At 37.6% G+C, this 23156-nt stretch overlaps 1 long non-coding RNA gene across 2 annotated transcripts in view; it reads left to right on the forward strand.

The window, feature by feature from the left end:
* The window catches only part of LOC134162990 (uncharacterized), a 36885-nt gene extending 25506 nt beyond the window's left edge, over positions 1–11379 (forward strand). The window contains exons 4-5 of one of the 2 annotated variants that reach the window (XR_009964517.1): positions 4260–4505; positions 11050–11379. This is a non-coding gene — a long non-coding RNA (uncharacterized LOC134162990). Of the gene's footprint in view, positions 1–4259; positions 4828–11049 lie in introns of those variants that run through there. The other variant, XR_009964516.1, reaches the window with a different exon arrangement.
* Positions 11380–23156: the final 11777 nt, after the last annotated feature.

Here is a 23156-nt window from a genome sequence, read left to right on the forward strand (position 1 = left end):
GAAAAAAGTTGAAGCTGAGTTTAAAGAAAAAAAAAAAAGAAAAAAAAAAGAAAAAGGAAGGAAGGAATGAAAGAAACAGAAGGTCTTGTAACACAGTCAAAAAGACTAAGAAGGGCAACACCAGATCTCATCCTAGCTTTACAATGCTGTAATGATATTGACTTCTAGAGGGCTGTGTTGGTGTAATTGAGGGCACAACTGGTCCAGTGCATGATGTTGGAAAAGGTTTACATCAGAGAAATTTTTGGAATATAGAATTTTAAAATAACCTAATGTCCATTGTTGGAAATATACTTGAAATTAAAATTTTGGTATTCAGAAATTTATTGTTCTCTTTCTTATTTTTTTGACTAAGTAATTTGCTTATGACAAGAAAGTTGTTTCGACAGCACTTCAATATGGCATTAAGAGATGATCAACATGTGAACTTGGAAAAACAGCTAGAAAGAAGGGGAAAAAAAATAGATTGAAATATTATTTAGTATAAGTAGAAATATTTTTGGAGAACAGATGTTATCAATGAAAATGCAAAAAGTCATGAATGATTCCATTAATTTCCTAATATCTATTTATTTTATACTATATCAACAGATGTTAGCTCCGAGTATTACATAAACCATTTGATTGAAAATGTTGTATATGTTGTCCTTTCATACATGAAGAGCTATAAGTGTGTGCAGGATTTCTATATATTCGTGTGATAGAAAATAATGTTCTGTAATAGAATGCTAAAGTGAATAACTCAACAACAGAGTAATTTTGCCAACAGAGGCCACTTTCCATGTACAGGCATTTATGCAGTGCTTATTATTTTAAGTCCTCTAGCAGGACAGCTTTTTAAAATGGAATGAAAGAAAGACATTGGTTAAAAGTTTAAATTCTTCATTCAGTTTTTCAGTTATGAAAGAGTCTAGAAGATCTTTGCAAATGCTGGTAAATTGGTGCTCTACATATTAGCTAATATACTACAGGGTGCACTCTGAGAATTTATTTATACAAAATAAAAATACATGTATTATGTTGACAATGTAATACACACATTTGAAAAGAACCTCAAATTTCTCACTTTCATTTATAAATCATAGAAAGAGCTGTCTCTCTTTTTCTTGTGTCTCAGAAAAAAACACAAATGCATTTTTTTCCTGAGAGCTAGCATTATGTTGGTTCTGCTGTGTCCTGGGTTCAGCAGTAGCAGTCATTTTTTCTGCTTGTCAGTAGCTGGTGCGGTGCTGTGGTTTTGACTTTCAGCCTGGGAACATCACTGATAACACCGATGGTTTTAGTTACTGATCAAATATTTAGTCTGACCAAGGACTTTCTGAGTCTCATGCTCTGCCAGGGAGGAGGGGAAGCCGGGAGGAAGCAGAGACAGGACACCTGACCCAAACTAACCAAAGAGGTATTCCATACCACAGCACGTCATGCCCACTATATAAATTGGGGGCAGTTACCTGGAAGGGTGAGATCACTGCTCATGTCAGGCTTGGTATCAGTCGGCTGGTGGTGAGCGGTTGTATTCTCTTCCTTTGTTATTTCCCTTATCATCATTATTATTGGTGGCAGCAGCAGTGTTTGTGTTATACCTTAGTTACTGGACTGTTCTTATCTCAACCTGTGGGAGTTACATTCTTTCAATTCTCCTCCCCATCCCTCTGGGAGCGGGAGAAGGAAAGGGGGAGGAGTGAGAGAGCGACTGTGTGATTTACGGCTGAGTTTAAACCACAACATGCTGTCTTTATTTTCCTCATAATTATTACTCTGGATTATATTTTAGGTATATTTAATTTTAATTGCTTTGTTCTATTAGGAGAAGATTTAGAGTAAAGCATGCAAAAACAAAGGCAATAGAAAGTGATTTCAATGAACTACAAACTTCAATTTGTACATAGGTCTATCTGGCAAAAGCAGAAGCCAACCTGCTGTTGATATGGCAACACAAGAAACTGCCCCAGGCAGCAGAGTCTGTGTCCCCATTATTTAGATCCTGATTTTTCTCAGATGATTTGTTCTTTACAAGAAGCCCATCTTTGTAGCAGGTCTCTGCTTATAGAAATTTAGGTATGATGTGATTGCCCAGATAGGGAGACAAAGCTGGCAGACAATTTCTCTGTCACGTTTGTTCATGGGTAGCCTGTAAGCCTGCAAGCTTACAGCTGAGACACAGTTGTCTACTTTCCCAGCTAGCTTCAGAAAGCACTTTATTTTTTTCACAGTTACATGAACACAGTTTTTCATATATGTGATTCTTACAGAAAGCCCTTTCTCCTGTGTGAGTCTCTCACACATTTTGCCTTTATTATTTTTGCAAGAGGTTTGCCCTCAAGAGAAGTAAATTGACCGAAAACAGATCAACTAAAGCCAGATGCATGAAAACTTGGTTTGCTGCTTGCCCCTGTGAAGGTCAGTGACAATCATAGTGCTTGGGAGAGTAGATTCCCAGGCAGGCCATTGGGTGATAATTCTTCTGTGCACTTCTTTCCCACAGTTTATGAAGCTGATTCAAAGCCCACAGAATCACCGGAAACATTGCAGTTATCTCCTCCATGTCTTAGGTCAAGTCTTTCAAGTCTCAAAGCAAAACCATTTCTGGCGAGTACAGGTTATTTCATTAGAATGCTTGTGTTTCTTGTAAACTGTGAGGGTATTTTATTGTTTCATACAGCATGATCTAGCAAACAAGTAACAGTGGGAATGTGGTAGAAAGATTTTCAGAACTACCTGATGCTCCTGCCATTTTTCCTGAGCTTATGACCCTCAGCTGTGACAAGGAGACAGCTGACTGCCTCCTGCTCTGTTTATCTTTACCATTTCTTCTGCCTTCATCGCACTTGTTCTTAGATAATATAAAAACTATGAAGTCTTCATCATTTAGAATTTGTGCTTGTTGGGGTTTTCCTGTAATTTCTGTAGTACTGCTCTAGCATCAGTATAGCATTAGATACGTTGGGCAGGCTGTCATTTTTTTATTGTTTGTCTGGATCTAAATTGTGGAAAACTGCAAATCTGACAGGAACAGGCACTTTTCTCTCCCTCTTCTCGTCGCTGATGATGCTGTTAAGACATGAACAGAAGAATTTCAGAAAACTGCTACTGGGGATTTTTCAAGTCGCTTTACTGTAAAGCTACTGGCAGGAGAAAAAGGAAGGAATCAAGGCAGGAGAATTTTCTGTTTACCCTCAGATACAGATATTTTTAATCCAAATGCACATTTGTGTTGTTAGTTTGCACTAACCACTTTCCTTTAGAGAGGAAAGATAGAACTCCCCCTTGAGCACAAATGAAATGATTGGTTTGAATAACATTTATTTAGTGATACAGCTATTGTAGCCATGATGCTGTCAGAAAATGTGGCAGGGCAAAATTTCTAGGTAAACTGGTATCTTTTATTAGATTAGTTGGTCTAGCTAGTTAGTACAGATAGAAAAAGTACTCAAACTTGTGGGCACACAAGCTTTTCTCCAGATTTGAAAATGCAATCTTACTTGTGTATCCAAGTATCCAAGAACTGCCCTTTGGCCACACTGACATAGTCCTTGAGGTTTAGAATATTTATATTTCCCCTAAGTCTGCTGTTTAATTTTCAGTCTGTGACTGGTTCTGAAGCACTATATAGGTTTCCTCTCTGAAAGACAGGCTTACTATCTTATGTAGTCAAAATAAAGCCCTGACATGGCAGTACAACCACTTGAACATGCACAGTCCAAATATTTTTTTTGCTGAATTTCTTCTTGGGACTTCTGCAGAGTTCAGTGGTGTTAGAAACAGCTTCTTCTCAGGTGCAGTGTGTTCTTTTAATAGGTTCAGGGAGAAAATTCCTAGCTTTTCATTTTTTAATACGTTGTGTAGGTATTTATCTCGACAGAAAATTCAGGGTTTTGGAGAGGACACATTGTTCAGCTCATAATGGTGGGGTGTTTAGACAGACTAATAATATAGGTGAGCAGAATGCTTCCCTCAGTCCCTGAACTGGATGGTGCTGTGATTTTTCCCTTGACACACTGCTTTTTGTAATCTGTTTTGTCTTATACATGTTTTAAAGGTAGAAGTTGTCCACACTGGCTCAAAATCTCAAAAGTAATAGTTATGCTGTTACAATGACTGCTATCCACTTGGCTGCAGAAAACAGGTGAGGGTGCACAATATACAAGATTCTTGAATTTGCTATTCCTTAGGTTCTCTTAGAGTAGAAGAAATATTATAGCTCTGCTTTTTTTGAAAGGAAACTTAATTGCTTGTTCTTGTTTTTCCAATTTTTGCAGGAGCTCTCCCAGAGGAAAAGCATGGATTGCATCAAATTCCATCTGACCCAGTTGTGATAACCATCTTGCAGACACTCATGGCAAAAAACAAGGGTTAGGGACTAAGACCTTAGGGAATGCACTTGAAATGCTGCCAGTTTATTCAGTTGCCTCCCACCCCTAAATTAAATGACAATCTTGTCAATCAAGAAGCTAGATAGTACAGCAGCACAGTAAAATGCAGTCCAGAAAAGAAGTGTTACCATGGTAAGAAACTGATAAATCTATATTAGAATATTTGTTTTGCACAGGGCAGCAATTCTTTTTGCTTCCTTTATAGCAATGCTTTTACACAGGAGCAGAGGGACAAATGACAGTTTTTGAGTCATCTGATCTAGTCCTCCAAACCACTAATTTTCAAGACCTGAAGAAAGGTGAAAGCACTGTACTCCAAGGTTTGGATACTGGTTCCCACCAGAAGATGGGATGAGTTGCAGGGAAGACACCTGTTCTCTCAGACTGAAAGACAGTTCCGAGCGTTAAAGACAAGAGACACAAGCCTCCTCCTTTCAAAAATATATTTTCTTTGAAAAAACCCCATGAACCCAAAAAAAACCCAAGCCAACCAAATAGACAAAACCAAACCCTTTTTATGTTTCATACTCAAATAATTTTTCAAAAATTCAGAAAGTGTCCAAGTGCCTATTATTCTAGGTTCTGGGGGAGTAAAGCAGGGCTTTAAAAGACTCCTTTTAAGGAACTCCAAAATTATTATGAAAGTCTTCACTGTCACTGCTTTCTGATGCTGAAAAGGAACTAGAATGTAGCTGCTTTACAGAAGTCTGAAATCCCTTATTTGGGTAGGCCTTGAACAGATTTGGAGTCTTAGTTGGCACCTATTAAAAAAATTGAGAGCAGAGTTAGAAACTTGACACAGATAGAAGTTTTTAAGGTTTTCAGGATTTCCTATATGCAGTTGAAGCAGGAAAGAAATGTCAGTTCCCATTTTCCACAGTGAATAGGAAGCAAAGTTACCTTTCTCTTCTTTGATGTTTAAATTAGCTGTATCCTTTGACCTAGTTCCTGTTCAGGTTGCCCTTCATTTCAAAAAGTAGTTATTCCTTTGTAATTCCAATTAAAATCTAGAATATATTCTGTTCAATGCAAATTTATAATTAGAAAAAAAGCTCATCTTCACTAGATAGATTATAACAGTCTCTGAAACTGAGTTCTCTTTTAAAGAAGAAAAAGCGAAAAATAATATTAATGTCTGCTTTTATTTTTTCTATAACAGATTTCAATAAAATGAATTGTAAAGTAATGGATCATTCCATTGGTAAGAAAGGAGAAAAGAGATGATATGAGTTTAAAATTGGTACATAAGGAAATTGATAGCAACATTCAGTTATCTTTATTACCTAAACAGAGACTCAAATTTTTGTGCTAGGATATTTTAGATCTAGAAGTGCCATGTGAAAATTGAAAATTTTCACTCATTTAATGGAAGAACTGTGATTTTGGTGTCTGGATATCTTCCTGCTCATTCTTGTGAAGAATAGACAGATAGGCATAGTTCTCTTAAGCTAAACCAGGTGGTAACTGAAGTAGGTGAAGTTGAACCTGTTTGCAATGGGTTCTTGTCCTGTGTATTCCCAGGTAATGGGAAAGCTGACAGAATCATGTATATTTGCCTTTGATATCTGGTGAATGTCAAGAACAGTTCACAAAAAAACCCAAAACAAACAAACCACAAAACACACACACACACAAAAAAACCCAAACCAAAACCTACTAAAAAAAGCCCAATTCTTTACCGAATGGAAAAATCAAGGTTCTTTTATAAAAGCATTAAGGTGATTATGAAACAAAATATGATCTAAATAGACTGTAAGAATTGTCTGTCTAAGTTTCAGTATCTTAGAACTAACCCAGACAATGAAATAAACATGTGAATTGCATTGGTTGTTTTTCAATAAAATAGGCATCAAACTAAAGAAGCCTCAACACAGGCTCCTATTTTTGTAAGGCAAAGGCCTAAAAAGAACTACAGCATGACAGCATAAGCAGTGTGAATTTTAAACTTATAATTGTGTATTGTAATTAAACAATACAAACTCAGAAATCTTATATCCCAAGTCCTGTGCTCACTAAAGAATATAGGGCCAACTTAAAGGAAGATGTGAAGTGCAAAACCTAAAGATTTGCTTAACAAGCAAAAAGACTTTTCTCATAAAAAAACAGGTTTTTCTGTTGAATGCTTCTCTCAGATAGATGGTCAAAAATCTCAGGACAAGCCTGATTCCTGCTGAATGTGATAAAGAAATGCTGCTTGCTGTTGCAAAAGTTAAGACCTAATAAGCTCTTAGAGAATTTCTGTTTCCTGGACCTGATATATTGTACCTGGGGTATCCAGCTGAAGGCTGGACATATGAAAAATAACAATCTTATCAGCAAAAATATTTACACTTAGGGTAAAAATTCTCAGAACAGCAGAGATTTAACTAATGATTTTTTGCCCAAACACTCCTGGGAACTGTTTTTTATATGTGAATGAAAAACTCAGATGGCAGCAGGTGACAGTAAACAAATACAAATGCTCTCAAAGCATAGCTGGAAATTAATTTTTTCCCATATTATGATTGAAAGTGTCCAGAGAGCACTTTACTGCTGACACTAAAATGACTCCCTGGATAAAGGTGGAAAGATACTATTTTTTTATCAAGCTTCCAAATTGCATCTTTAAATGAGAATGTTTATACAAAATTATTCGGGAAAACAACATCACAAAAAGATCTGCACTGGTCAAAAGAGCTAATTTAGAATCATAGAATCATAGAATACTTAGGGTTGAAAAGGACCTTAAGATCATCTAGTTCCAACACCCCTGCCATGGGCAGGGACACCTCACAGTAAACAATCTCACACCAGGCTCTGTCTAACCTGGCCTGGAACACCACCAGGGATGGAGCACTCACAACTTCTCTGGGCAACCCATTCCAGTGCCTCACTGCCGTCATAGTTAAGAACTTATTCCTTATATCCAATCTAAACTTCCCCTGTTTCAGTTTTAACCCATTACCACTTGTTCTATCGCTACAGTCCCTAGTGAAGAGTCCCTCCCCAGCATCCCTATAGGCCCCCTTCAGATACTGGAAGGCTGCTATCAGGTCTCCACACAGCCTTCTCTTCTCCAGGCTGAACAGCACCAACTTCCTCAGCCTGTCTTCATACGGGAGGTGCTTCAGTCCCCTGATCATCCTCATGGCCCTCCTCTGGACTTGTTCCAACACTTCCATGTCCTTCTTATGTTGAGGACACCAGAACTGCACACAATACTCCAAGTGAGGTCTCATAAGAGCAGAGTAGAGGGGCAGGATCACCTCCTTCCACCTGCTGGTCACGCACCTTTTGATGCAGCACACGATGCAATTGGCTTTCTGGGCTGCAAGAGCAGGCTGAAGCTGCCTCATGTTCATTTTCTCATCGACCAACAGCCCTAAGTTCTCTGCAGGGCTGCTCTCAATCACTTCTCTGCCCAACCTGTAGCTGTGCCTGGGATTGCTCCAACCCAGGTGTAGGACCTTGCACTTGGCATGGTTAAAATTCATGAGGTTGGCATCAGCCCACCTCACAAGTGTGTCGAGGTCCCTCTGGATGACATTCCTTCCCTCCAGCGTATCAACCGAACCACACAGCTTGGTGTCATTGGCAAACTTGCTGAGGGCGCACTCAATCCCACCACTCGTTACTGGTCTCCAGCAGGACATTGTGCCGTTGACCATAACTCTTTGTTTGCAGCCATCCAGCCAGTTCTTTATCCGCAGAGTGGTCCATCCATCAAATTGATGTCTCTCTAATTTAGAGACAAGGATGTTGTGTGGGACAGTGTCGAACACTTTGCACAAGTCCAGGTAGATGACATCAACTGCTCTACCCCTGTCCATCATGTTAAAAGTGGATATCATAGGCAAAGCCTCCTGTAGATTACAAAGAGTTCAGGGAGAGCTCAATTACAAAAGAACATGGCGACTGTAGACTTTTTGTTCCTTCTGACTTATTGGATATGGAGGAGTAGGGAACACTGACTTATCATTGCCATCATTAAATAACACTTTTTTTTCTTTTAAAAGCAAAGACGAAGCTGAAAAAAAACCACCCTAACAAGTAGTTACAATTAAAATTTAAACGTATAAGGGAAATCTGTTCCCTTTTATACATGAAAAAAAAATGTATCTGTTTTGTGGTACCTAATAACACATGAATCAATAATTTGGAAAGCTTTGATATTTGAAATAAAGATGATCCTAGCCAGAACCTGAAATCTTTACTTAATTTTCCCTAGAAATAAATGTACATTCATGCCTTGGCATGCCAAATGGGTAAAAAGCTGTGGGGGAGGAGAGAGGGAGAGAGGGCATAGAGGGAAACAGAGAGGAAGAGGCAGAGAGGATGAGGTGTGCATAAAGGGAGATCAAAATTCGGGGTAAAATTGCATAGGTTTATGCCTGACCTGTTTCAGAACCGCAAACCTCATTCAGTTTGTGTGGCCCATAAATTTACCAAGTACAATGAAAAGCAGTCTAGTGAAACTACTTGTTAAGTGTTTCTAAAGAACAGACAGAAGTCATTAGTCTTTTCTTTACTTCAGCATGATTTCCCAAATTGGCACAAGAGCCTTTGTGAGTGGAAGAACAATTGGTAATTTCTTAAAGAATACTAACTTTCCCTTAAAAATAAAAAAGAAAAAAAAGGAGAGAGAGAGAGCAAGATAGGGGGGAAGTTTTAATCTCCAGTGATTTACAGAAAACATAACAGAGGGAAACACAAAAGCCTGTGTCCTTGGATCTGGATCTAGATAAGTGTGATATGAAGATTAAAAAATAAAAACCCCACAACAATGTATTTTCCACTTCCTTAAACAGTGTTTATGAAGTCTTCTTTCATCTCTTCATATAAACACACCCTGTTAGACTCCAACCGCCAACATCTCACCCCCTGAATTTATGAAATTTTATACTCTAGAAACAGTCATCATATTTAGCCATGAGAGCTGCAAATATTGGACCAGGTGCATGACACATGGTTAAGCTATCACACTTCATAGCATAACTTTTGTATATACAAACCCCCTTTATCTCAGAAGGAATAGTGTGATAAGATTAAATGTCCTTTGCTGAGGTCTACAAAAGGTGTTTTTTCCTCAGCTTATGCAGTACTCCAGGACTTGGCCCTCATGGCCTTAGGTATTTAGACAGTAACCCTTTCTCTTTGGTTTAACTATTTAACATAAAAGTTTTAGACAATAATCATAAAATCATAAAACCATAGAATGGTTAGGGTTACAAGATCATCTAGTTGCAACTTTTCACAAATACGGACGTCTCACACTAGACCATGTTGCCCAAGGCTCTGTCCAGCCTGGCCTTGAACACTGCCAAGGATGGAGCATTTACCACTTCAATTGGGCAACCTCTTCCAGTGCTTCATCACCTTCACAGTAAAGAACTTCTTCCTTATAGCTAACCTGAACTTCTCCCATTTAAGTTTAAGCCCATTACCTCTTGTCCTATCACTGCAGTCCCTGATGATAGTCCCTCTCCAGCATCCTTGTAGGCCCCCTTCAGACACTGGAAGTCTGCTATGACTTGCTATGACTCTCCACGCAGCCTTCTCTTCTCCAGGCTGAACAGCCCCAACTTTCTCAGCCTGTCTTCATACAAGAGGTGCTCCCAGACCCCTGATCATCCTCATGGCCCTCCTCTGGACTTGCTCCAACAACCCCATGTCCTTATGTTGAGGACACCACAACTGCTCACAGTACTCCAGGTGGGGTCTCGCTAGTGCAGAGAGGCAGGATCACCTCCTTCAACCTGCTGCTGACACTCTTTTTGATGCAGCCCAGGATACGGTTGGCTTTCTGGGCTGTGAGCACATGCTGAAGCTAGCTCATGTTCAGTTACTCATCGACCAACACCCCCAAGTCCTTCTCTTCGTGCCTGCTCTAAATCACTTTTCTGCCCAACCTGTAGCTGTGCCTGAGACAAGAATATTTAGTTATTGTTATTCTCTAGCAGTTATGCAATCAGGCATCAATTTCAGAGTTCACAGAAAAGGTCTAAGGACATTATTACTAACATAGGTCATTGACTGATCAATGACATGGTAGATACTGATGTGATTTGTAGCACATGATACTTGTTCTCTAAATTACAGCAGGGCATTGGGTACGTTAGATGAAGATTTTTAACGAAGTTACCCCAAGCTGTATTGTTTCAAAAACTATTGGCTTTGAAAGGAAAAGAGTATCTTGTTTCAGAGCAAGTCAGTATTATTGTTTTGGTTGTTCTTCAGATGCCTGAGGCATATTATGGCATGGTTACTTTTGCCACAGGGATGGAATGTCTATTCTGCAGATTACAGGCCTCTAGATTTTCATTTGAAAAACAACTGAAACTATGCATAGAATTTTACATCATTCACATCATTCACATTGGTCAAACTGTTTCATTACAATGTACACTGCGTGACTGTGATTGCAAAAGACACTTTTAAGGGCTTATTCTTATTTCTAATACCCTAGCCACTATACCGTAACATATATGGATTATGCATAAGTTTTATATAAACATATAGGTATGTATGTACCTAGACATATTGTTGTATACATGAAAAAAATGCACTCACAAATATATAATTAATATATTTATATTATATATGTTTGCTTTAGAATTACACACACATAAGCATAATATTTTCAAACGCAATGACCTAATCCACTAACTTTATTTAAATAAAACTTGTTTTATTCTAGGTACAAAATGACCTTTTCCCTGATGGAAGACTGAAGATTCGCATAGATAATAAATATTTATTAGATGTGAATGTTAAAAGGAAGATACAATTCTTAGAATATCCAGAGTTCTAATATTCAAGGTGTTATTGAATCTCTAAATGCATCAAACACCACCAATACAAACTCATAGACTGGATTTTTGGAGGGTGTTTATTTCAAAAATTCTTATGTAGTAAAAAGGTTTATGAATGCAATGGAAAGACTTTCTGGAATAGAAAGTTGTGAAAATTAAATTTTCTGTGTCTTTATTTCAACTTTATCATTAGTTTTACTTCGTTTCCTATTTTTGCTGATCCTTGATTAAGAATGATACTGTGAAGATGTAGTCTGCATGGCAGTGCAGTCACAGTGCCACCTGAGAAAGTTCCACAAAAATTTTAAGTGCTCTCCCCTCCTTGTGTCTTGGCAGCCTTTAAGGAATTGAACCCATTCATGGTCACAACTTCTCTCCATCTCAAGAAACTGTTGTCCTTTGTTTTTGTGAAGAATGGCACAACTGATTGAAAAATTTCCCGTTCCAGGTTTATACAGGCTAACTACGTTATTCACTTTGTTCCTTGAAAACAATGCATTACTCATAATGATGCTTGCAAATCTGCTTTGATCTTCATTCAGGTGATGAAGTATATGCAGCTGTGAACAATCTGTCATTTAGCTTCAAAATAATCTCGCATTAAGTAATACTTTACAGGGGTTTACTAACAAAAGTTATAGATGATTTTGATCAAGATAATCTCTGTTAACAGGTAGTCTGTTTATTACACAGTATTTTTCCCTTTTGTAGTATGTTGTTTTATTCTTTCCTTGCACCAGGTGCATTAAATTGAATACAGAGTACTTGCATTTGGTATAAATACAGAAAAACCCTGCTTTACTGTATTCTTCCTGAGCTAGTCCAGCCTTATTTAAACATATATTTTTTAGTCAACCATCTTCCACTGTCAGCTTTGCAGAAAGGATTGTCTGTATTGCTGCTTCATGTCATGTTAGTGCAATGTGAGACTAATTAATGACTGGATACTCATGGTGTAACCATACACAAGAATTCGAAAAGCTTTTGTGTGTAGGTTTTTTTGTTTTGGTGGTTTTTTTGTGTTTTTTTTTTTTTTTAACAATAGGGGAAAGACTAAGCCAATACCCCATAAATTTAAAATATTCCTTGCTTCTGAAGAAAGGAGAAAATATCTGAGTTACAAAGAGAATGCTATTACATTTTTATTTTTAAAAAACCTTAATATATGCCAAAAACTGCAAGTGATCAGTGTATTATGGTGTAATCAAAGGTTTTCTTCAGAAGGAGGGAAAACCCTTTGAAGGCTAAACTCAGTAAGATGATGCTCCACACTATTGAAGACCATATTATTTGATAGCTGATTATAACCTTCTTTCCCCAAATCTGAGTGCATATTAGAAATTATGGATTTTCTGGCTTTATACATGCTTGAATGCATTGGACATGAATGAAAAATATTTTAATCATTCATGATGTTCAGAAGACAAAACTTGCATTTTGTTGAAATACCTTAGCTTCCCTCTGTCCTCCTAACCCCTTGCTGAGACTGAAATTTCTGTGCTATGTTCCAAGTAAAAAGAGCAGTAGAATATTTTCTTGCCAAAACCCAAGAATAGCACTTTTCTCTTCAACCTTTTAACTTCAGCCCTATTACTTCTTTTAAATGTGAATATTCTCATTTAATTGGACTAATACCTGCATGTATTATATGCTTACATTTTACCATTAACGTTATTATTACTATGACTAAATAAAAATCCTCTATGAATTTTCCACTGTTTTTCAATGGGAAATGATTTGTGATTTGCTTTTGAAAATATTTGCTGTCTGTGAAAACATCCCATTATCAAACTGGAAAAGTTAACATAGGGAAATGCCTGGCTCCTGTTTGAGCTGAAGCTTAGGTAACCATGCTGACTTTTCTATGTGTTGGGCTTCCCATCCTGATTTCACTGTTCACCTAGTGGCCTTGAGACCAGCAGAACCTTTTTCCTAAGAAGGGAGACTACTCTGAAGATGAAATCCAAGCTGTCTTTAGGAAAAAAAAAGTGGGAATGTTTAACCTCTGACTACAAATGCTATGTAGAACACCATAAAGCTTCCAAATTGAAAAGTATTGCTTTGGGGCTTTCCATCTCAAATAAACAGGGACAGAGAGAAGCACACCCTTCCCTCCTCTCCTCACACCCCCAAAATCATCTCAGAGATAATAATATCACATTTTATTCCCAGCAGCATTGTTAAACGTTGTCTGGGGAGAATGGGTGAAAGTCTCTTAGTTTTTGCCTATCACCTCCAGAACAGTCTGGTAATTCCTGTTGATTGCATTCTGCAACCATTAGTGTAAATGTTAGTCCCACATCTTTGTAGAGAACATGCCAGTCCCTGTTCTCAGTCTATGTGGGAAGAGTGATATTTAATCTGGTTCCCTCAAGGACCAAAGGGCATAAAACATAAGCAGATGAAGGGTACTGGAGAGACAGCTAAGAAACTTTTGATTCATAAGCCAAGCCTATATGAGATAGGTTAAGGAAAAAATAATACAGGCAGAAGGCACAAGTCTGTTTTTTTCAGAGACTTGTCAAAGCAGAACACAGTAATGGATGTTACCAAGTCATTTCCTATGTTTCTGTGACTAGGACTTATTACGACACCAAGGTTATATTAAATCTCTTATCTGTGTACACAGAGGTGCCTGGTTTTAACGCTCGTGTGGTTTCTGCCCTTCTCACACCTTGTAAATGCACATGAGGAAGAGCCTTATATTCCTTGAATTTTCTGCTTCAGCAATCTTCACAAGGGTTAGGTCTTGCTTGAGTTCCGAGTTGGACACTAATTGCTGTTCAGCTATCCTGAGGCTGAGCAAAGTAAACTATGGCACCATGTTTCTTTGACATATGTAGAGCCATTCAGTTAGCTATAGATGAACTGGCCACAGAGCACTCAGGCATGACATAACCTGCATTGTGCTCTAAGCATGCAAATGAAAGAGTTCTTGCCTGCGAGATCTAGTTGCTCCAGATTGCTCATTCTTCATTAGTTTTGCTCTGCTGTGCTTTCACCATCAGCTGACTCAAGCAAACATTACAGCTGTATTCCCCCCACACACTCACCCCTAAGAAGCTGGAGTGAAAAAAGGGGGAGTAGTTCAGTTACTAGCACAGATCCAGATTACATCTGGGCATTCATGTTTAGAATGTTATTGCCTTCTTCAGCATTTTAGATTCATCACTTGCTTTCTGATGGACCTGATATAGTCAATTTCCAATGTAGAGAGTAGTAGTTCTACTGGGAAGTACTACTGCATGACAAACAATTAGAGTAAGGCTTATATTTTTCAAGTGCTTGGTTTTGTTCAACTGAGTGCATGTCTTTCCTTTTTTTTCCCTTTTTTTCTTTTTTTTTGTATTTTCAACTGGGAAGTTTTCTCCCATAAAATGGAAGATGAAAGTTTCTGGTAAACTACTATCTCTTGTTCTCTGTGCATAAATTTATCTGATGTTCTAACTTATACTTCATGAGCAATAGTGAGTAAGTATTTTACAGCTGTGTCTGGACCACAGTGATAATGATCTCTTCTTGTGAAGGTATCTCTTGCAAGACAGCTGCTCTCCTTCACTGTGAAATCTGTCATACACTCCTTTTCAGCTACATCCACTGTATGATTAATGTCTGGTGCCTGACAATAAAGCTTACATTTTGGACACACACCCTTCTTACTATCTTTCTTTGCTTTAAAATATGTTGGCTAGTACTACCTAAAATCTCAGTTGCTTTTTTACAATCTCTTGTGCTATTTACCTTACAATCTGCATTTATCTTACTTTTTAGTAAAAATTGTCCATGTCCTTCTTTTCTGCTTCTTTATGCCACCTGTCTGCTAGACTTCCTGTCAGTTGGACATTTGGAACTTCCTTCCGTTTCCAGTCAGTCTATTAGAATCATAGGGTCACAGAATCATTTAGGTTGGTAAAGACCTTTAAGATCACTGAGTCCAGCAATTGCTTTATTTTAATTTGTCAGCTGAGGCAAAGCAGACAAGTGAAGAGTTAGCATCAGCTGTTCTGTTCTTGCTCTTATATGCAGAGCTTGTCAGGAAGCTCTGCATATAAATTTAAGTTCCTTAAATAACATTTTTAATTTTTTGTTGTTATGTATCCCTGTTTTCTACCACTTTTGATGTCTATTAGCACAGCTCATTTTCCTTTTCAGTGACTTTTCTATTAACAAAAGAATATATAGTGGAAGTCTAGTATAGCCATTATACAGCAGCAACCAGTTGCTACTGAGGGGTTAAAACCTGCCCATTATCACTTTATGTTCAGCGTTTACACTAAAGTCCCCATTCTCTGGGATCAAATGCCAAATGAATAAGTACACTTTTGTCTCATATATGTCCACAGTTATGAAAAAGAAGTTGTTTGAAACATGACGTTATTGTAGAAGCAAAGAAGTCAGAAAAAAAGGTTAGAGATTTCAGTGTTTTGTAGTTTCTTTACTTTTAGAGATCTCGGGATTTGTGAAGGTAACTGTCTATACTGTGTCCTTGACAGAGGTTTCTGGGGGTCAGTTAGCAATCCAGCACAGCAAATGACTGTCTGTGACTGTTCCTGAAACTGCTGCCTGTGGTCTTCAAAGAATAAAATATCAAGGTATGTAAATAAATTATAGGAGCTAAAGGCCTAGATTAAACAAACACAAAACTAACAAAACACCCAAAACCCACAAAACTTTTATGAGTGGCAGGGCCTTTTCACTCTGCATTCTCCTGAATGCTTGATTAAAAGAGCAGCTGGGGCCTCAGAAACTTGCCATGTATTTTCCTTCCCTTCCCTTGTTCTCTATTAATGAAAATATTTAGATAAAAAGGGATCCTTGTTTCCTAACATTTCATCCTCCTCTGCTGTTTATTCTCTACCTGGTGTCATAGTCCTCTGAGTTTTGGCAGCGTAATAATTTCCACAGCAGTCCTGCTGTGTTGTCCCAAATAGAAGATTAGGATTTCAGATTTTTAATAAGTAGAAACAGAAAGGTGAATACTTAAACAAAGACTTTGTCTTCAAGTAAATATCCTTAGTAATGTACAACAAGGAGAGAAAAATAAGGGAAATCTCTAATACCTCGACAGAACTGTATAAGAACAGTATAGCTTTTTCAATCTTTTCTACACACTCCCCAGTGGACTTCAGGAATGCTGTCGCCTTTCATCTTTGTCCTCTGTTAGAAAGCTGTTTCTATACTTTTTGGGCAGAAGAAAGCCCTTGGCAAAGTTTCAGACTGAATGAATTATATTTTAATGACCGTTTGTAATGATAAATGGCAGGATTCCATCTTAAATATAGGGCTGGATTCCCAAAGTAAACAGTGTAGAGAGAATTCTTCTCTAATGGAGCAAGGTAGATATGGGTTGGACTGGGAAGAGACAGAGAGCGCTGCCGCTCAGCATGTTTAGGGCTTGGGGCTGTGAAACAACACCAGATGTAATTCTGAGGCCATCAATTACAATAGCCTATGAGGTTATTCTAACCTGAATTGTGGATCACATATTTCTCTGAAAAAGGTGGGTTAGACAAATTGGGTGAATTAGGCAAGCACATAAATAATTGAGCTTGTAAGATTTTAAATAAAAACATCATGAAGCCTATGAAGCAATTAGAGTTAGAAACCATGAATACAAATCTCCAGGTGTATCTTACATACCTCAGATGCAAGTTAAAAAAAAAATCACTAGGGGCCAGATTATGCCATCAGTATTCCCACAAGGTAGTTGTTTATTCTCCCAAGTAATCCCTTTGAAACTGAGCATGTTTAGAACAGCAAAATCTCTTCTAAATAACTACCAGCAACTGAACAGATGGCAAATAAGATTCCTCTGAAAAACTATGCTTCCATATTTTTCTCATAACTTTGTTACAAATAAAATAAGGCTTTAAGTGAGATATATTTTTACTATTTCCAGAATAATATTTCAGTGTTAGCTATCCAAATCGTAGCATTTCACATGGCTTCATAGATAAGATAGTACAGCTATAGCCTTTTGGAAATCTGCATTTGTTCCTATTGAAGTTGTAACATGCCTGAGATAAAAACATACTGAAATAAGAAGCTAAACATGGGCCAGTTTTAAGACCTGAAAAAATCACTGTGCTCTTTTCCATTGAATGCAAGCAGTAACATGTTCCACTGCACTTTTGCAGATAAGTTAGGAACAGAAATTTTAAGCTTTGTTTAAAAGAAGCAGTACACAGTTTAAAAAGACTAGTATTTTACACAATATATTTCATCTTCCAACACTGACAGTATCTTACATGAAACACTTCACAGCAAAGCCACTCACTGATTGGCTTACCCCAGATATACACTTGAGGTGTTCTGAGTCTGATTATTTTCTTACTTACACTGGAGTAAAAGAAATCTACCAAGAATCTGCTCTAAGGGAAAAATAAGTCTTTGTTACTTTGGTAAGTTCTTATGTCTATGCAGTCTTCTACACAAGTTCAGGAGCAGCATAAATCTCCTGCTATGACTACCCTCCACAGCCTAGTCAGTCTTGTATCAGAAACAAACTTGAAGGATGCTGTTTTGCGGTACGCTGCTGGATGCAAAAGATCCCAGGAACTCTTTCTTGTATTCTTTTGTATGACTGGGCCAAAGTTGTTTATGTACCTGTATGGCTTCATTCTTATTTCCATTTTAGAAGAGAATATACACACACTGGATAACCTATCCACTGTTTACAAAAAGAGTCTTAATTTTCTGAAAATAAAGCACAAAAGTAAAAGGTAGCCCTTCTGTAGACTGAATTAACAGTCCGCTACCATCTAGTTCAAGCAGGTTTTCAGAACTGCATTTGCGTTTCATGCATATATTGCACGAACAAATTAGCAATACTGAGATGTGTTTACTTATGCATGCCTATAGCAAGTTACTGTGTAATTTGCTCGTACATCTGCATATACAATCACTACAATTACATTTGCAAATTAAGTATGTATTCGTATACACATGTGGGATAACTGTATACACAATTTTTTTACTATTTAGATTATAAAATTTTTGTCAAGTGAATATATATATTATTCAAATATCCACCAATTTGCATAAGTCTTCCTTCTGGGGCGAGAGCTATTGTAGCCTGCAAATTACTTTGTTCTTATCTACAGTAGAAAATGTGTTTGCTGGCTATCTATACACCAACTTGTATAATCTGGTAATGTCAAAACGCTCACACCTTCTCTTCACTACACTTTCTATTTCTGATGGTTAGAGTGCAAAGCTCTCCACAGCTGAGATATTCCCTCTAGTAGTTTAGCTGTGGCAGCATAGTCTATCCAACCAACCATTTGCTCAGTTTTGGGGTACTTTTCTTGTTGGCATTGAATTCTGTGTTACTGTAAGTGCTTTACAATAGCTAACATTACTAGTTCAAAGCTAAACTGGTTTTTCCTGCTCTATGCTAATCATGATCCTGAAGGCATATGTGAAGACAGCAGAGGAATAAAAAAAAAAAAAAAGGAAGAATTTAATGCCACTGGGGCATGTGGGGACTTAGGGTTAGGGTGTTTGGGATTTTTCCTTTTCTTCTTTTATGAGAAATTAATTTCTTGGTGTAAGATGCTGTGTCAAAGGCAAGAGAAAAGAATAAAAATGATAGCTGAGGTGAATATTAAACTAGTATTACATTATTTCTTTTGCTGTGTCAGAGTGCAAGAATCTGTTACTTGTAGATCCATTACATGGCAGCAAGTGGTGGCAGGTTGCAGCTGCAAGTATGTGGCCTTGAAGCCATGGGGTAAATCCCTTTGTACAGGCACCTGTTGTTGATGGGTCATCAACATTAGTGTCTGTTCCATATACGCAAGTAGTCTCACTACTTAACCTTTTCTGCTCAGGGAGCAAAAGGCAGACCAAGACAGGATGAAGTAGGGAGCACAAGCTCAGCAGAACTGGAAAAGTTATCGTGGTAGTAGTGTAGCAAGATGATGACTGAGAGACACATCCCCAGTTCAGTGAAGCTAGAAAGAGACAAGAGGTTGAGAGTGTAAGAGGAGAATAATGACAAGTGGGCACGGTTTTGGAACTGGGAAACAGAGGTTGACTGAAAAATGAATACAAGAAAAGAAAATTAACATATATGCCTTTCCCTGCTCTTGTGTTAACTAGTATACTTTCAGGGATTTCAGGTGCATGACCACCACTCACAGCATATAACCTAAGTATGGTGTGGAAGCCCTGCTATAATACTCCTTGAAGTTCTTTAATTGAAGGAAATTTGGTAAAGAACTTGGGAAATACTTGTTCACAGCAACCAAATTCTTAGATGGCAACAAGCACTTGAAAGTCCACAGCTTTTCAGGGTCAGACTTGGGAAACAGGACATGGGATTTAGCATGCTGAGTAAGGAAAAACACAACATTTATTTAGACAACATGGAAAATCACAGGAAAGTAAATTTCTCATAGTGCTGAGAATCTCTAAGGATTTAAAACACGGATCGTCTTTCCACAATAACATGCCTGCAGATGCAGGTGGAAAGGTCTTTGAGTAGGAGTCACAGAGTAGATTTTTCCTAACCATGGACAATGCAGCAATATGTTTTAATAGTCAGAGGGGCTTCCATACAATTTTAGGGTATTCCTGGTTTGGATCACATTGGACAGGCACCAACCATCAACTCGTATTTTAGCAGGTTTCATTTAACTGTTTATTCCTGAAAACCTAGGCTTCCAATCCACTGCTTATGTCTCATGTGGGGCCAAGAGGCTATGTGGAACACAAAATCAGCTTAACTTGCTTTTGTAGATGTGTACTGATATATTGCAGGTCAACATGCTGATGCTGTTTGAGCAGAGAAAGCAGCTGCTCCAACCTGCATTTGAAGCCTGAAGCTACACAGTGACATTATGAGAATCAGTGCTCCCCAGAGAGATGCATGCAGTTTCACCGTCTTCCCTTTTGCTGTAGATAACAGAAAATACTCTGTTGCCTCTCCTACTTTCTGTTCATTCTTTATCTGAGCTTCAGAACAATAGTTTTCAAAGAAAAAGGTAGTGTAGCCCAACATAATTCCAAAATTTTACTTCATATACTGCCTTCCAAAAATCTTGGAATATTGAGATTCTCCCTGCTCATGCCGCACAGATTTCAGAGGACTTTTCTGAAGAGGGAGATTTCCTTTTGAACCCTTGCCATAATATTTTCTTGTGTGCATTACTGCTGCTGATTCCCAAAGTAGCTGAGTTACAATGGTCCTGTTTGAAAAAATTTAAAACTCTTCTGGAGTAAAATAGGAGCACCAATAGTAAAATACACATATTTTGAAAAATCTGAAATCCTGCAGCTTTATGATGTTAATAGACCCATTAAATTTGACTTTGCTTGCAGCTTCCACTGAGGAAGCAAACTGAGAAATGCGCAGGCAGGGGGATTCAGAGAGCAGGAGTCTTTTCTGAAAGGCAGAGTAGAGTTGATTACACTTGGCAAGCTTGGAGGTTCTTTATTTTTTGACTGAAGAGTTAATTCTTGGGACACGAGAGGAGCAGGATTTCGGCTATGCATTCCTACAACAGGCTCCCTGACAGCTTGTTTTTGAACATCATTTTATCTTTTTTTTTAAATAACAAAGAGTAATGTGAAAGACAGAACCAGAGTAACAGGTCTGAGAACCCAGACACTAAAGGATCTAAAGGAAGAGAATTTATCTGGTGAGGAGATAGTGATGCTGTTTTTTTTTTTCTGATGTTGTATCTTTTCATCAGGCAGCTCCTCCTTTCTCACCTTCATGATGTCCTTGGAAATACAGACCCTGTTCAGTAATGGTTTGGTTGCTTTCATGTCTTGCTTCTCTTTCATTACTCTTCTCTTTTGTGAATCATCACTCCCATCACTTTGTTCTGAGCATAACTGCGTGGGGAAAAAAAGTATTTGGGGCTAAAAGTCAGAAGAATGTAGAGCTTTAGGGTGCCAAGTTAGCTCAATACAGAACCACTGTAAGCTGTTTGATGAAATATTTTCATTGGTTTCAGTGGAAGTCTAAGTGAAGTACTAAGAGCAATTCCTAAAAAGTCCTTAGTATGAGTTCTGTCTGATTTTCTTTTCACTTTCAGAGTACATTCAGAATGTGTAGAACCTAAACCGATTTTGCACTGTAACTGCTGGTCTTAAGAACAGTAAAATACGTTCTTGCCTCTCAGTTTGCAACATTATGTTTTGAGTCATTTTTAGGAAAGTGGCACAGCTAGCTATGTCTATTTGTAGTTTCTCTGGCAGAGGAGACTCTTTAACCCAGTGTCAAAATCTCTTCTACTGTCAAACTTTGAGTAAGAGGTAACAAAGAACATGCGTTTTGAAACATACAGTAACTTCAGTGAAGCTAAGATATTTAATATGTCTTAAGATGCATCATATATCCAGTATATAGAACCATTAAACGCAACGCTGTGTGTGGAAATAGTAGTGATTATAAATGATTTTCCATTTCCTTTTTTTTTTTTTTTCATTTTAAAAGTTGAGTTTCACAAATTAGCACTCTATGTCCTTTTTTTTTGTTTTTTTTTTTTTCTTTGACAGATAACTGAGTCAGGTCATTGTAATTTAGCTTTCTAGCAGTTTGTTGTTGTAGGAGTACTGCTGTCAGAACAGTTATTCCTTAATTATTCTTCTGCATTGCTATGCATTTTTGTAGTAAAATAAAATTTTATTACACAATAAAATGCACAATAAAAGGCAATTTTGAAATGTGTAACGTAAAAAATTTCTCAAGTATGTGCGCAGACTCATGAGACACAACTGTTTCTTACATGGAAGATAAAAAATAACACCAAAGAAGCCAAAAATCCTCATGCATGTTCCACTATTTCTCTTTCCTGGAGAAAGTTTTATGTGGATCTATTTGCACTGAGGCATTCTAAGGAGTTGGATTGTTTTGGTTTTATAGGTAAGCAAAATGAAACATATTAAGAATTTCATTTATGTTTATAATGTTAGTGCACTTTGTGAATTACCCATATATCCAAATAGCTTACAGTTAAGAGGTTCACAATGTGATCAGCAGAAAAAATGCAAGCTTTCAGTAACAAGAAATTCTGCACTATGGAAATGAGTTATCTTAGCAAAAGGAACCAGCAGGAATACTAGACCACTAAGGCTAGTCTCATTTTTAAGAGGTGAAGTGGGTATATCAGTAATTTACCTCAGTGGTGCCTACAGTAATGAAATTTTGGGAGCGTGTATTATGAATTTGATGTGGAGAGACTGCAGAGGTTAGGCATGAATTAATCTAGAAGATATACAAATGACCTTTGTGTGCAGCCTAAGTTACACTACTGAGCAAGCTGTGATGGGGGATGAACACTTGCTTAGCACTGCAAGCAACCTAAATGAAACATCACATATTGTTTTATCGTCAACATGCAAGGGTTTTATCACATACTGCTATATTTCTCTAGTACAAAATGCTGTAGGGAGTTACCTACTTTCAAATCTAGTACACACAGTAATACCCACAGAAAACCACTGATGAGGCTTCACTGCAGAACTGAAAAAAGCTAAAGCAGTGGAAGCAATACTGGTTAAGTGTTTGATTAGTGAGGATGCTAGTTTTCAGAGTTCCTTGGTAGTGTACAATAGAAGCTACTGAGAAATGTAGAGCCCAGCAGTAGTGATTACCTGGTCTTCTGAATAGCAACTTGTTTTAAACATTGGATGGAAGTATTTTTCATAGCACACTGCAGCGCTAACTACTTGGTGTGTCACAAGGAAGGATTCCTACCTTATATTATTGCCACCTTCTTCTGAAGAATATGTGGACTGATAATATCAGAGAACAAATAATGTTTCTATAATATCCATAAATAGAAAGACACAAAAGCTATCACAGCATCAGGAAGAAAATTCTTTATATTGCTCTTTAATTTGGACTCAGATCTCCTTTTGCTTATGTTTGTACAGTAATATCCTTATTGAAAATTTGCTTCATATCTTGGAACTTCCATATATTCTAATAATGCAAGTAGCAATATCATGAATAAATATCCACAGTAATAATTATCTA

Source organism: Pezoporus occidentalis, unplaced genomic scaffold (genome assembly GCF_034315485.1).
Source record: "Pezoporus occidentalis ecotype Australia unplaced genomic scaffold, CSIRO_AGI_Poc_V1 ctg196, whole genome shotgun sequence".
Taxonomy (NCBI): Eukaryota; Metazoa; Chordata; class Aves; order Psittaciformes; family Psittacidae; genus Pezoporus; species Pezoporus occidentalis.